This window comes from Lepisma saccharinum, chromosome 14, assembly GCF_977018435.1.
Source record: "Lepisma saccharinum chromosome 14, izLepSacc3.1, whole genome shotgun sequence".
Lineage (NCBI taxonomy): Eukaryota > Metazoa > Arthropoda > Insecta > Zygentoma > Lepismatidae > Lepisma > Lepisma saccharinum.
This window is the reverse complement of record NC_139242.1, coordinates 25756966-25773122: the sequence shown is the minus strand read 5'-3', so window position 1 is coordinate 25773122 and position 16157 is coordinate 25756966.

Here is a 16157-nt window from a genome sequence, read left to right as displayed (position 1 = left end):
TGCCAGAAACTGCAAGTGCAACTTCCACTTATCAATGAAATAAACGTCGAAAGATTTGTACTACAAGAAGGTAACGTGACACAAATACAATTGCATGGCTTTTCAGATGCAAGTGAAAAAGCATATGGCGCGTGCTTATATATTCGTTCCATCAATCAGCAAGGTCAAATTTCAGTAAAACTTCTATGTTCAAAGTCACGCGTAGCTCCAATAAAGAAAGTAACATTACCCAGACTAGAACTTTGTGCAGCAGTACTTTTAGCAGAACTCATGCATAAGGCAATGCCAGCATTGCATTTGCAAATTGAAAGCATACATTTATGGACAGATTCTCAAATTGTTCTGTCCTGGATATCAGCATCACCTGCAAAATGGAAAACATTTGTAGGAAACAGAGTTTCTAGAATTCAGGATTTAACAGAAATCAGTAATTGGAGACATGTACCTTCAAACGATATCTGATTTAATATCAAGAGGTGTTGATGCAAGCATCATGAAACAGTGTCCATTATGGTGGCAAGGACCCGAATGGTTGAAAGAGAATTCAACTTTGTGGCCTCATTCATCAATAAAGCTTGAAAATGAAGCGCCAGAAATGAGACGAATATCAACATTATCATTGTTCATACAGAGCAAAGAGACTCACATCATTGACAAATTTTCAAAATTGTCTAAATTATTAAGAGTTGTGGCATATTGCCAACGGTTTATTTACAATCTCAAGAACTCTCATGAGAGAATGATTGGCCATCTCAAACACAATGAAGTGCAACGTGCATTACACACATGTATAAAAATTGCACAACAAGCGTTCTATTCAAAGGAAATCGAAGAACTTAACTCGAACCACGAACTTTCAAATAAAAGTTCTTTGAAAACATTGTACCCATTCTTAGACAAAGATCAGATGCTAAGAGTTGGAGGACGTCTGAATAACAGTCAATTATCATCATTTGACAGCAAGCATCAGATGATATTACCACCAAAAAGTAACCTTACAAAATTGATTGTCGAAGCAGAGCACAAAAGACTTCTACATGCAGGACCACAGCTATTAGTAAGTTCTTTAAGGAACAAATATTGGATTCCACGTGGCAAACAAGTAGTTAAGAAAATACTACATAAATGCATAATCTGTTTTAAGCTAAAAAGCACGACTTCGTCGCAATTGATGGGACAATTACCTGCAGCTCGCGTTCAACCATCAAGACCATTTACCAATGTGGCTGTAGATTGCGCTGGTCCAATACATGTCAAAACAGGAACCGTAAGAAGCAAAACAGTTACCAAATGCTACGTCGCCGTATTAATTTGTTTATCAACAAGAGCGATACATTTAGAAGCAGTCAGCAACCTCACCTCTGAGGCTTCTATTGCTACCCTTAGACGTTTCACATCACGAAGAGGAAAGACTATTAATATATACAGTGACAATGGAACCAACTTTGTTGGCGCGAACAAAGAGTTACAAGAACTTTTACGATTATTTCAATCAGAAGCATTTAATAAGAAATTACAGGACTACTTATCACTAGAAGGTCTACAATGGCACTTTATGCCACCTGGATCACCACATTTTTCAGGACTCGCTGAGGCAGCAGTTAAATCAATGAAACATCATTTGGTAAGAATAGTAGGCAAGTCATCGATAACATTTGAAGAATTGACAACATTATTGTGCCAGATAGAAGCGTGTTTAAATTCAAGACCCATTTCTGTAATCTCACAAGATCCAACAGATCCAACCCCACTTACACCTGGTCACTTCCTCATAGGTCATCCTTTATCCTCGTTACCCGAGCCAGACATCTCCGAATTACCAGTCAACAGACTGACAAGATGGCAGAGAGTTCAGCAGTTTCACCAACAATTGTGGCATCGTTGGTCGACAGAATATTTACATGGACTACAACAGAGATCCAAGTGGACTCGTCAGCATAAGATTCAAGCAGGTACCGTTGTGATACTGAAGGATGAAAGACTTCCTCCCCTTGTTTGGAATCTCGGCATCATTGAAGCAGTATATCCTGGTAAGGATGGACTTGTTCGAGTCGTCGACGTCAAGACTAAAGGAGGTGTATACAGAAGACCAGTCGTCAAGATTGTACCACTTCCCATCGAAGATGAATTTGAACAATAGTTTAGTGTTTAGTGCAGTTTAGTGTCAATATAACAATTTGCAGTTATAACGTGATTAAGTGTAATCTCGTCAGAGAAGTACAGTATATTATTATTTTGGTCTATTGTACGACCAAGAGGGGGGAGAATGTATGATAATCATGTGTTATTTTCATTTAAATGTCACATCAAGAACACAGCGTTTAGCGCGCATAGCAACATGCATTTGTTTTCTTTATACGCACGCCAGTAAGAACGTTGCGCCAGTCAGGCGAGAGCGCGTGAACAGTGTGGCTGCTCGGACGTTTTATTCAAAAGCAGCTCCGGTGTGCATTGCGATATAAGTAGTGTAAAAGTACCTATAACCAGCGCGATAAAGTATGAACCCCCAAGGGCGCCGACTTTCCAAAATTTCTGTGGGTGCATATCAATGGCGGATAGATCTGTAATTATCAAGTATTGTATACTTTAAACAAGTTACATGCACAATGATTGCAAGAGGCAATAATATTATCAACATGTTACTAAAAGAAAATACCACATTCATACAAATTAAAATGAAAAAATCTGCATAAATGCAAATAATTTTAATTGTATTGCAGTATGAACTATGCAAGGATTTTGTTGTGAACAGAAACTACAAAATGACTAACTTTATGTACCAAATAATAATAATAATAATAATCATGACATGTTAACTTTCAATATAAAACACATTCCTTCTTACGTCATTTGCACTTCTGAATTTGTTTGCAATTTTGGTAATGTCAATATTTTTAGTCATTTCTTTATGAACATGCAAAATTGCCAAATCATTCAATATTATTTGGGTCATTGTTGACCGCAAAATCGTTTTCAATCGTCTAAGTGCTGAAAATGACCGCTCAGAGGTACAAGAAGTAACAGGTATAGTTAAAATCACCCGTACAAACTTCACAAATTCTGTGATCATTTCACGCATGGGACCACTGTTTTCTCTACTTAAAATATTTGTAATGTCTGATAAGTTGGCCACTTTTTCTTTGTTCGCTCTGCACACATCTAAGCTGCTCGTCAAGTCAACCTTGCAGCAGGTTTTCGCATATGTAGTTCCAAACGTGCGCGCAAGAACATAGTTCCACTGAGACGGGTTCTATTCCGACACAACTGCATACTTGCAAGAAAACAGTTATTTAATTTGTAATATACAGACAAAATAGTACATCCATTAGCAGGTATGGACTTAATTGGTTGCAATCACTGTGCAGACGAACGTAGAACCGTAGATTCGCCAACTGCAATGTGTAGTGCGTTGAAGAGACACTGAAACTTTAGAGCGAGTCGAGCGAGACTGAATGCGTTGCAGAACGCGTGAAATCGGCGATACCAGTGTTGCACATCCCACTATTTTAACCCTATGTTTATTGTAGAGCGGCGAGAATGGCTGAATCTACTGTTCAGCGCGCGGTTTTACCCGAATGTTATTTTGGACTTCGTCCGAAGGGAAATTTTCTTCAAAGACAAGCAAGTTGTTTTGAATGCATAATCCTCCTTGCGGCAACAAGATCAAAGTAAAACAGGGCGTGAGGTGATTTGCCGTCAATGTGCGCACGAATTGTATCACGGGTGTTGAATGATTTGCTGTTTGAGTTTAGCAAGAGGAAACGATTGTTTGTTTTTTGACGACAAAAGAATCTCCGCGGTATTAAAAGATATCGCAGTGAGAAGAAACATGTTTATTATTTGGACGAGACGTCCTTCAACTCGGTGGGTGGGGGAAGGGGGAATAAAACATGGAAGGATACCAGCATGCAAAACCACGCCAGGGCTGAAGAAACCAACGATGAGGGGAAGGGGGAGGCTTATTGTTTCACCCACTGGCGGCAATGAAAGCTTTGTTGAAGGTGCATATTTACTGTTCCGCGCAAAGAAAGGGAAGGGTGATTATCCGCAAGAAATGGACAGACCAAGATTTGAATCCTGGTTTAGTGAAGTGATTCATAAATTGAAACCAGAGTAATAGCGACAGACAATGCACCTGATTGTATATATCACCAATAACAAATCATGCTTTTTTGGTGGTATAACTTGAATTGCGTGTGTCTTACAGGAACGGATGTATTGCGGACGAAGCAACCACGTTTTTCATAAATGTATTTCTTTCTAAACCAAAAAAAAAAAATTGTCATTAAATTCAAGAGGGCCTATCGTTGTTTACTTTTATCTTTGTTCATTTTTATTTTTGCGTGCTCGAAATATACACACACACACGCTCTCATGATATTTCGCATTTATATTAAGTAATGACACATTTATTAAATAATCTATGCGCAGAAAGTACTTTTAAAATTTTATGTTTCAGGAGACAAAGAGAAGCAAAAATACATTCCACTTGACATGCATGCGGGTTTTGATGTGTTGTGCGGTTGGCAATACTGTGGATTTTCTCAGTGTCTGCGATGTAAGCAGTTCGGCGGTTGAGGAAAGACTGGCACGGAAGATTCTGAGCTCAGTTCTCGCGCGGATTGATACATAAAACCTGCTGCAAGGTTGACTTGACGAGCAGCTTAGAGTCGTTTTCACGTTCAGAAGACACAATGGGCTCTTATGGGCAATGCTTTTCTTATGGGAAATACGAGCGCGCTGTTGTGAAATTTCTCGATTTACAAATTTAGCTTAAGTAAAATCGGTACCTGCAGATTTGCAGGAAATTTTGTAGAGAATACGATGGTGAACACAAAAAACTGGTAACTTGCTTACATAATTTTAGATAAATTAAAAACTCAAATTTTCTGTGAAAACACAATTTTTACATTGTTTTCATTCCTAACGTTGAAACATGCCGTAAAATTGAAGCATTCATTATTAAAAAAATTGACACTGTTTTTTAATTGTCGTAGGTGATGGTGGTACTCAGAATTTATCAATACTTTAAAGCATATTTGCATTAAAAAATATTCAAATAAAGTATGTGGAGATTTTTTATATTCGTGTAGTAGAAAATGTCGTCGCTGGCCATTTTTTGTTCTGTAATTCCAAGTAAAAACTTCCAGCTACAAAGTTGTGGAGAAAATAATGATTTTTTTTTATATAACCACTCAAAGGTTCCCAGAAATATTACTTCCATGCATTTGGAGTTTCTTTTTAACCCGAACCGCGCGCGAAGTAAGGAGACGTTGTCTGGCCATCTTGAGCTGGCTCACCGCAACATTCCGGCTATCACCACCAAGCTTTCGAGTTATTTTATTTCCATTCAGTAAAAATATGAACTTCATGCAGTTTGTTATAATAGAATTGAAATTACTTAAATTTAATAATTGACAATCATTTCCAATGCTGCTGTTGTGAGCAACATTAGTGCTGTCGCAAATACACGTTGTTTTTGTTTACATTACTGTCGACATTAATACTGAAATGAAGATCACCTTTCAGTTTCCAACGTACACATAAATTCATAGACGACATATTAACTTTTGAAAGGCTTTCCAACACGTGACAAAATATGGTGCTTCAAGATAGAAATATGACATGCCTTGCTTGAGTCATTTACGTCTTATCAGTTCACGTGGGCCATAACTCATTTGTTTGTTTGGGTTGCAACTTGAATCAAACCCATGTGCCAAGTTCCCCTTACTTGAGTGAGATTAGACTTTTTCCCTCTCTCGAAAAAGTGTTTTCAGTTGTGTGAGCGATCAGTGATTTTTACTTTTTTAAGTAATTTCTGAAGTGTCATATTCGTGCATTACACTCGCGTGTGTAGTGATCGCAATGGATCATAGTAAAAAGGGTAACTGTAACGTTCACAGTATAATATTAATATTAATAATTACATATAATTATCATTATATATACAAAATATGTAACACCTTCATTGTGAAGGAAGCTCATCATTTCCCGGCGACATGAGCTAGCGCTGTATTGGCAACACTGTACGGTTTCTCCATAAGCGCCGTTGTCTCTTCTGAACGTGAAAACGACTTTTTTTTCTAGAAACATGTCCCTGTCCAATGTTAGCTTGTCTTTATCAAAGTCTGTCCCATCTCAATGTTTTAATTGCTTATTATTTTTTGATAATGGCAAGTGAGAAATATTTATTTTATTTTGTTTTTATCAAACTAAAAATCTTGTGGGTGCGGCGCACCCACAAGATTATTTATGTGGGTGCTCGAGCCCCGGAGCACCCACGTAGTCGGCGCGCATGTGAACCCCCCTCAAGCAGATTTGCCTACACTTAAAACAAGCTCAACATGAGCATATGAGCTTTTTGCTCAAGTGTGGAACTCTGTCTAATCCAGGATTTTTGTAAAAATGCCCTCAAAATGTTCCTGAGAAAGTATGACCCCTCTCAGATTGATTTGCCTACACTTATAAAAGGCACTTCTGTGAGATTGTTGTCCATAAACTTGTCAAAAATATGCCCCTCTTGATATTTTTTTTGGCCACACTTAAAACTAGGCCAAGACACACCCACCTACACACATATATACACATACATACACACCCACCCACACCCACACCCACCCACACACACACACACACACACATATTGACCTTGACCTTGACCTTGACCCTGACGTTGACGTTGATGTTGACGTTGACGTTGACGTTGACGTTGACGTTGACCCCGACGTTGACGTTGATGTCGACGTCGACGTTGACGTTGATGTTGACCTTGACCTTGACCTTGACCACACCCACCCACCTACACCCACCCACATACACACCTACACCCACCCACACCCACCCAGATGTTTTCAATGCGGTCCGTGCTTAGGGTATATAAAGAGATTTTGCATTGCATATCAGTCAGTATTGTAAGAGCTGTTGAAGAGTAAGGTTGTATTGTTCCAGTGCTGCTTATATTTTTTAAACACAAAAATATTGCAGATTTGTATAAATTGAATTACAAATCACACTGCTGAACCCAACTGATATTTTTTATCCAGCATAGAGTTTTGATTTGAACCCCAAGAAATTTTATATAAATACCAAACCCAAAAATATTAACACACATACACACATACACACACACACACACACACACAAATCACACTGCTGAACCCAACTGATATTTTTTATTAAGCATAGAATTTTGATTTGAATCCCAAGAAATTGTATATAATAAACAACAACAAAAATGCCAAGTCAAAAATATTGTAATCAATGCAAAAAAAATATATCCAGCCCCAATTGGGCTAAGCACCAAAAGATTTGTAATCCGGACAAATACAGAACTCCCACAAAAATATGCCCCAAATGCCATAGAAAATATAGCATGGAATATTTCACATATAAACATAAAGGTACTTGCTCTGTACAGTCATCAACATTGCCCCCGCAACCATCTACATCTGGTCTGAAAAGAAAGCATGAAGCACCTGTTAATGCTGGACCTGCAAAGCAGCCACGCTATGCACCCATCCATAGCAGTTTTAATGCCCAACTTAGGGATTATCGGTTTGTATCAGAGCCAAGATGCGGTATTAAGAATTTTTTGAACAGTGTAAATCCTGATGTGCAGGCAATTCTAAATGCACAAAATGGCTCTTATAAGCTGTCCCTCAAATTGTTTACACAATATAAGAAACCAAATGGCACAAAATTTACACAGCCCCACATAACAGAAACTGTACCGGTATATTCAAATGCAAATTCAGACAAAATAATAAGCAGTTTGATAGATCAATTAAATATTAAACACTCTGAATTTGCAGCAAAAGAGTCTGGATGGAGCCTATGCGGATCTCCACACAAGTTATATGTTAATATTTCTGAATTCAGCCCATTACAAGGATCTACATATTTGCCATTACCTGCCAATATTAAAAACAAAACAGCCGTGGTTAATATTGAAAATAATGATGAGAAATGCTTTTTGTGGTGTATTTTAGCTGCTTTGTATCCAGTTTTAAGGGATCCAGAAAGAATAAGTTATTATAAACAGCATGAACATGATTTTGATGAAGCAATGGAGGGTTTAGAATATCCAATGTCTATTCAGAATATTGATAAATTTGAAAAAAAGGCCAGGAATATCAATGATAAACAATTATCTATTAATGTATTTATTTGTTCCACTGGCCGTGGCAATTGCTTGATAGAACCTGTCAGAATCAGTACAATTAATGATGATTCTGCTGTTCCGATTGATCTGCTCTTAATTGAAGAGGATGGCACATATCATTACACTCTGATACATAATCTTGAAGCTTTAGTGAGAACACAACTAGACAAATCCAATACAATATTCAGGTTGTGCAGAAGATGTTTAAGTGTATTTGATGGTAAAAAAATAATAAATGGTGTTTGTAAAAAGAATGCAGAAATTGCTAAAAACAAGTTAATTGAGCATCTGAAATACTGTGGGAACCATAAACCTGTTCATATGGTGATGCCTAATCCAAGTGAAAAAGCAAAATTCAATAAGTTTGAAGCCTTGTTGGAACACCCAGCATATATTGTCTGTGATTTTGAATCAAACCTCAAACCTCTTGCATTCTGCAATCCAGATCCTGAAGAATCTTCAATTACACCATACCAGCTACATGAACCTTCCAGCTTTTATTATGTGATTGTACAGAATGGTGTTGTTAGTAAAGAATATTCATACATGGGAGCAGATGCCATCAAAAAATTTGCACATAAAATAGAAAATGAGTGCCGTGACATAGCATCTAATGTCTTATTAAAATCAAAACCCATGTTGCCTTTAACAGAGAAACAGATTGAAGATTTCAACAATGCAGAAAAATGCCCGGTATGTAAATCTGAATTTTCAGATACAAAAATCAAGGTGAAACACCATTCTCATACAGATGGTAAATTCAAAATGGCCCTGTGTAATAGCTGTAATATTAAGATCCAGAGACCAAAATTTGTCCCTATATTTTGCCATGGAGCATCCAATTATGATTTCCATCATCTGATCAGATATGAGGGGTTTGACAAGCAGAATTTAAATATTTTAGCAGAAAATGATGAAAAATATATTGCTATTAGCAAAATAATTAAAGTTAATGGTGTTCCTATTCACTTAAGATTTCTTGATTCATACAGAATTTTATCTGCTAGCCTGGCTACACTGGCCACTCAATTATCTGATGATCAATTCAAAATCACAAGTGCTTTGTTTCCAAATCAGGACCTGAAATTAATTAGGCGGAAGGGTGTATATCCATATGACTATGTTACAGATTTTTCTAAATTTGATGAGTGTGCTCTGCCACCACAAGAAGAGTTTTACAGCAAAATCAGAGGATCTGGAATCACTGATGATGATTATCACCATGCCCAATTGATGTGGAACAATTTAAAATGCCAGACATTTGGTGATTATCACATGGCATATTTAAAACTTGATGTGACCCTCTTAGCTGATATACTTCAAGCATTCAGAAAATCTTCCATGAAAAATTATAGACTGGGTCCAATATATTTTTACAGTGCGCCGGGCCTAGCATGGTCTTCAATGTTTTTGAACACTAAAATGCAATTGGATCTGATCCAGGATCAAGATATGTACTTGTTTATGGAGCAATGTATAAGAGGAGGCATGGTGCAATGTTCTCAGAGATATGCCAGAGCAAATAACAAATATATTTCTGGTTATGATCCAGCACGGCCATCAAATTATATATTGTATGTAGATGCAAACAGCCTGTATGGCTATGCTATGATGCAAAAACTGCCATATGCAGGGCTTGAATGGGTTGAAGATTTCAATATTGAGAATCTTAAGGATTTTGATGACAGTGACTATGGCCTCTTCTTAGAGGTTGATCTGACAATTCCAGATAATTTACACAACAAATTTTCTGATCTGCCCCCAATTCCTGAGGTTAAGTGCTCACCTGGCTCTAAACAGAAGAAATTGATGATGACACTGGAGCCAAAACAGGGTTATGTCATATATTACAAAAACCTCCAGTTCCTGATGCATCATGGTGTTCAAGTGACCAAAATTGGCAAAGTTTTGAGGTTCAGGCACTCAAAATGGTTGAAACCATATATTAATACAAACACAGAGCTTCGAACATCTGCAAAAAGCCAATTTGATAAGGCCTTGTTTAAATTGATGGTCAATTCTGTATATGGCAAAACAATTGAAAATGCCAGAAAACATACCGATGTTAAAATAATTACTGACCCCAGCCTGAGTAAAAAATTGGTTACAAAGCCTAATTTCAATTATAGAAGAATTTATGATGAAAATATGGCACTTTTCAACATGAAAAAAACAAAGATTAAGTTTGATAAACCTATTTATGTAGGGGCTGTAATATTGGAATTGGCCAAATTACATATGTTAAACCTCTATTATGATGTGTTGAAACCTTTTTATAAGGATCATGTAAAATTGATGTACATGGACACTGATAGTCTTGTTCTTGATATTAAAACAGAAGATGTTTATAAAGATATGTCACAGCCTGAATTGCTTGAATATTTTGATACCAGTGAACATACAAAGATTCAACCCCACAACAAAAAGGTGCCTGGCAAGTTAAAAGATGAGACACTTGGTGATGTTATTGTGGCATTTGCTGGGTTAAGAGCCAAGATGTACAGTTTTGAAACATGTAGTGGTGCTGTTGCCAAAAAAGCCAAGGGCATTGGCAGAGTAACTGTTGAAAAAGAGCTCCAATTTGAAGATTATAAAAATTGTCTCAAATCCCAGAGTTTAATCAAAACATCAGAATCCAGAATTCAGAGTGTGGATCACTTATTGACTAGCAATATTGTAAGAAAAGTGGCTCTGAACCCACATGATGATAAGAGATGCATTTTATCATGTGGCATACATACTTTACCATGGGGTCATTGTGATTTGAAAAGTGGGAAACAATGCACAAACACAGAGCATGATTTGAAATAAATAAACATGCCTATGAACTTATTTGGGTTCAAAAAACAAGGTATTATGGACCTGCCAACACCACAAGCCTCTCCTGATATAATATCTAAACTAAGTGGCTTGTTAATTATTCATCTGAACAGCATACTTACAGATTTTGATGATGAAACAGGCAAAACATTGTACATATTTAACAATAATTTAAATCATTACCAATTACCTGTAGGTGGGCAATTGCAATTTATTACAACCCCTGAGGGTGATGTTAAAATTTCAGTAGGGAGAAATATTTACAGAATTAAGCACTCAAACATGATTTCTGGCACTGTTTATACTGTTTCTGCTGGTGACTGCTTATATATTGAGGTCCCTGGATCATATGACAAACTTATACCCTTTTTTATAGAATTAAGAATCAGATATTCAATAATAAATAACCGCTAAAACAAAAATGCCTAATGATATTTTTGGCCATACAAGGCATGAAGATCACAGTGATGAGATTTTGATGCTTGATGTCAGAGTCAAGAAATTAAGAAGTGATTTACAAGCTTTACAAACCACACTCAATGCCAGTCTTCAATTAGAAATTACAAATTTGCAATCACAATGCATGGACCCTCTTCTTAAAATTGATTCTGAACTCAAATTGCTGCTTCAGAAATATACTGATTTGGCCACATTGGATAATTTTCAAAGTTTAGAAGAGGCTGTAGCAGCTCTTCAAGCCAAATTTAAAACCCAGGCCACCAATTCTGAGCAATTGAAACAACAATTGGAAGAGCAGATAAATAATGTCCAGGCACAGCTCCAAACAATTGTCAAAAGCATAAAATCACAAGAAGATTTTGATCTAGTGATTTCCACTCTAAAAGAACAGATTCAGTCACTCCAAATACCTAATCTGGATCCTCTGAACAATGCCATAGCCGAGGTTAAAGAAAAAATTGAGACACTTGAAAATTTTATGAACAATTTGCCATCTTCTGATGCTTTGAATGCAATAACTCGGAGTGTTGCAAATATTAAGCTACAACTTGAAACATATGAAGATTTTGGAAAAATTCAAAGTTCCATAACCCATCTTGAAGGTACAATAGCAGCAGTGCAAAGTGATTTGGCAAATGTACTAGAATCCCGATTGCCTGGGATTGTAGATACTCTTGACAGTGTCCAGCACCAAATCACAAAGCTTGAAAACCTCAACACTGAATCTGAACTATCTCATTTTCATCACTTGATCGATGATATCCAAACAAAACTTGAAATTTTACAACAATCCACACCCTCTCAGGCAGATATAGCTCTGCTCCAAAATGCTATGCAAAATGTGGCTGATGCTTCTGAATTAAACAATGTGAAATTGGCACTTGAATTTTTGCAAAATACAGTATCAAATCTGCCTACATCACAGGAACTTAAAAATATTAAGAGGGCAGTGAATCGCATATTGAAATCAGAAGATATCAAGAATATCCAGGCAGAGATCAAACATCTCACTCAGACAGTGGCCACTCTTCCAACCAATCAACATATTAATGAACTGCATGCCCTGTTTGAGGATATCAGAAGACAGGTCCATGATCTTACTGCTCAAAATTCAAAATTGGCAGTTGTTGAAAATTTGCAACAAATTGTAGCTAATATCAAGCAACAGCTAGGGACCATGGAATCCAATCAAGCAAATGCTCTGTCTGTTTTTGCCACCCAGCTCCAAGAAATTGTGCAACAATACAAGAAACTTGTTGTGGACATAAAAATCAAGCCAGGCCATGATGATGTTGTTAGAACCATCAATGAGCATCTTGAATCTGTAACAAGTAGATTGCTCACAGCAGAAAAAGAAATAACAGGCATAATTGAAAATCCTAAACATACAGTAATTCTTGAATTGTACAGCATCCCCAACAAAGAATATGATTCTCCATTTACACCAGGTGGCAAAATATATATGCTGTCCCCTGCACAATTTTATTACCAATTTTTTGTTGGGGGCACATTGAGACCAATCAAGATCAAATATTGGCTACAGCCACAGGCACACCACTACCCTACCTTATCAATAACAAATGCTGATAACAAAGTGAAAATCACCCGTGTAGAATTAGAGGATTTTACAGATCCCAATACATTAGAAACAGCCTATGTTGAAGATGATGGCTCTTTGGAATTTAAAATACATATTGGAGACAAATTATATTTAGAAAATCCTGCAGTCTCAGCTGCTGAACACCCCATAGTTGCAATATTCTTGTTTACATATTATGTCTAGACAAATTATTGTTGATGAATTACACAGACAGGCCAGACATAATTTTAAGAGACTCCCAGTAGTCACAAAGGGCATAGATGATTTATGGCAGAGCGACTTGATTGAAATGGCAAGTGGACAGTTGAAAAACTTAGACAAAATCAACAAGGGCTACAAGTATCTACTCACTGTCATAGACACATTTTCAAAATTTGCCTGGGCTGTGCCACTCAAATCCAAGACTGGAAAATGTGTTACAGAAGCCATCAGAACAATCATCAATCAGAGTGGAAGATCACCGCGCTATTTGCAAACAGATAATGGCAAAGAATTTTATAATTCAGTGTTTCAACAATTTATTAAAAGCCAGGCAATACAACATTATTCGAGTTACAGTGACCTCAAGGCCTCAATTGTAGAGAGATTCAACAGAACCTTAAAAAATCTTATGTATAAACAATTTACACTTCAAGGTAATTATAAATGGATTAATATTCTTCCAGAACTTCTACATAAATATAACAACTCGGTCCATTCCACAATCAACATGAAACCCTCTGAAGTAACTTCATCTGATGAGCAAAAATTGATCAGCACTGTTTATTATCCTAAATACCAGCCAACAGCAAGAAAAGCCAAATACAGGGTGGGTGATCAAGTAAGAATCAGCAAATATAAGCACTTATTCAAAAGAGGCTTTACAAGAAACTGGAGCACTGAATTATTTACAGTGGTTCAAGTTAAACCCGGGACCCTTAACACATATATAATAAAGGATCATCGAGGAGAAATTCTCAAAGGCAGGTTCTATGAAGAAGAGCTCAACAAAACTAAACAGCCTGACACATATCTCATAGAAAAAATTATCCGCAGAAAAGGCAACAAGTTACTTGTCAAATGGCTAGGACTTCCAGAACACAGCTGGATCGATGCAAACAAAATAATAATATGACCACCTGGGATGTTATAAAAAGGCTGCCAGAACCTGAACAGCAGAATAAGAGAAATGGCAACTTGCTGCCTGATAATATTAGGTGTCTTATTGTTGGGCCATCTGCTTGTGGTAAAACTACACTAATGGTTGATAATTTTTTATTGGCACCCAACTGGTTAGACTGGAAAAACAGGCACTTGTATATCTTCTCTAAGAGCTTGGAACAATTAAAATATCAGCAGCTGATGAAGCTATATGATGGATTGGATATTGCCACTTTTGAACCAGATGTTAAGCCACTTCATGAATGTCTCGATAATTCTGTTGTTGTGTTTGATGACATTATACTGGATAATCAAAACAAGGTTAGAATTTTTTTTACACAGGGCCGGCACAAAAACATTGATTGCTTCTACCTGGCACAAACTTTTTCAAAAATACCGAAGCAACTGATCCGAGACAACAGCAATTTTATATGTGTGTTTCATCAAGACCATACCAACCTCAAACACATACATGATGAATATGTAGGTGGGGACTTGAGCTACAATGATTTTTCTAAGTTTTGCAGCAGGTGCTGGAACCAGGACAGTTATGGGTTTGTCACAATTGATATGACAAGAACACCCAATAGTGGCAAATACAGAAATAAAATCAACAATTTTCTAGACATTGAAACATAAATAAATAACCATGAAAAGGCCAATTATTGATGATCTTAAATTAAGAGATTATCTTGTAAAAAGATTTAAAGGATGGAAATCAGAGAACCGAGGAATTTATGAAAAACACAAACAAACAGAACAGCCCATAATTGATGCTATTGGTGAATTAGGTAAAAATATCAAAACTGTTACAGAGCAAAATCAAAATTTAATCACAGAGCTTGTACCTGTAGCTGCAAGGAACATATTAGATTATCCATTCACCCCACTTTCCAGTATTCATACACCTAGTCCTATTGCTCCTAGAAGAATTGAAGCTACTCAGGATCCTATTGAATTGGGTCTTCTTGCTCAAAAATTTTAACCACACCTAAAGACAATAAAGATGAGGTCTTTGGCTTATATGCTGACACAGAGCTTGATGGTAGCATCATACATAGAATTGGCAATTTCAGAGTAACATTTATGGGGGATGATCTGATTGTATATTCAGAATCTTGTCTTGGAGAAAAAGGTGCTTTTGTTAAGTACCCCGGCACACCTGGATTGTGGGAACTGATGACTAGGAAGAGACCTGGCAGCTATACAGATCAAGATTATGAATATTACAAAGAAATATTAATAAAATCAGATGCTCTATACCAGAACAATGATCCCACACAAAAAAGAGTCAAGTCTAGCAGTGGAGCAAAATACAACAATTTAATCAAGCCCATATTGTCTCAGATCAAGACTGGCAGTGGAATCAAACAATACAACACCCTGCCCAAAGAATTTGTGTGGGTTGATGATGTCAGGAAACTTGTAGATAGGTTATTGGTGATAGCTGGGGAGGAAAATGCTGGGAACCACAATTTTTACAATGAAAAAGTTGGAATTATGGACATGATAAGCACAAAATTGTCTAATTTTATAGTGAATGGCACTAAGGGGATTGGATATCTCATAAAAATTATTAATACTCTACCACCTAAATTTTGGAATATTTCTGAGGGTCGGGGCTTTGTTAATGATATTATAAACAAGCTGCCATTTGAACTACACATTCCAGGCTATCAGTATTGTGGTCCAGGCACAAAACTGGATCATAGATTAAACAGAGGTGATCCTGGTGTTAATCCCCTAGATGCTGCTTGTAGAGACCATGACATAGCATACAACACACATTCTGATCTTGACAAGAGACATGTTGCAGACAAGAAATTAGAAGAGGCTGCATTTGGTAGATTTGTAAGCAAAGATGCTTCTTTATGTGAAAAAATAGCAGCATTGGGAACCACCATAGCTATGAGCACCAAACAAAAATTGGGGTGGGGGTTGTGAATATGTATATAATAAACCTACAATGAAGGCCAA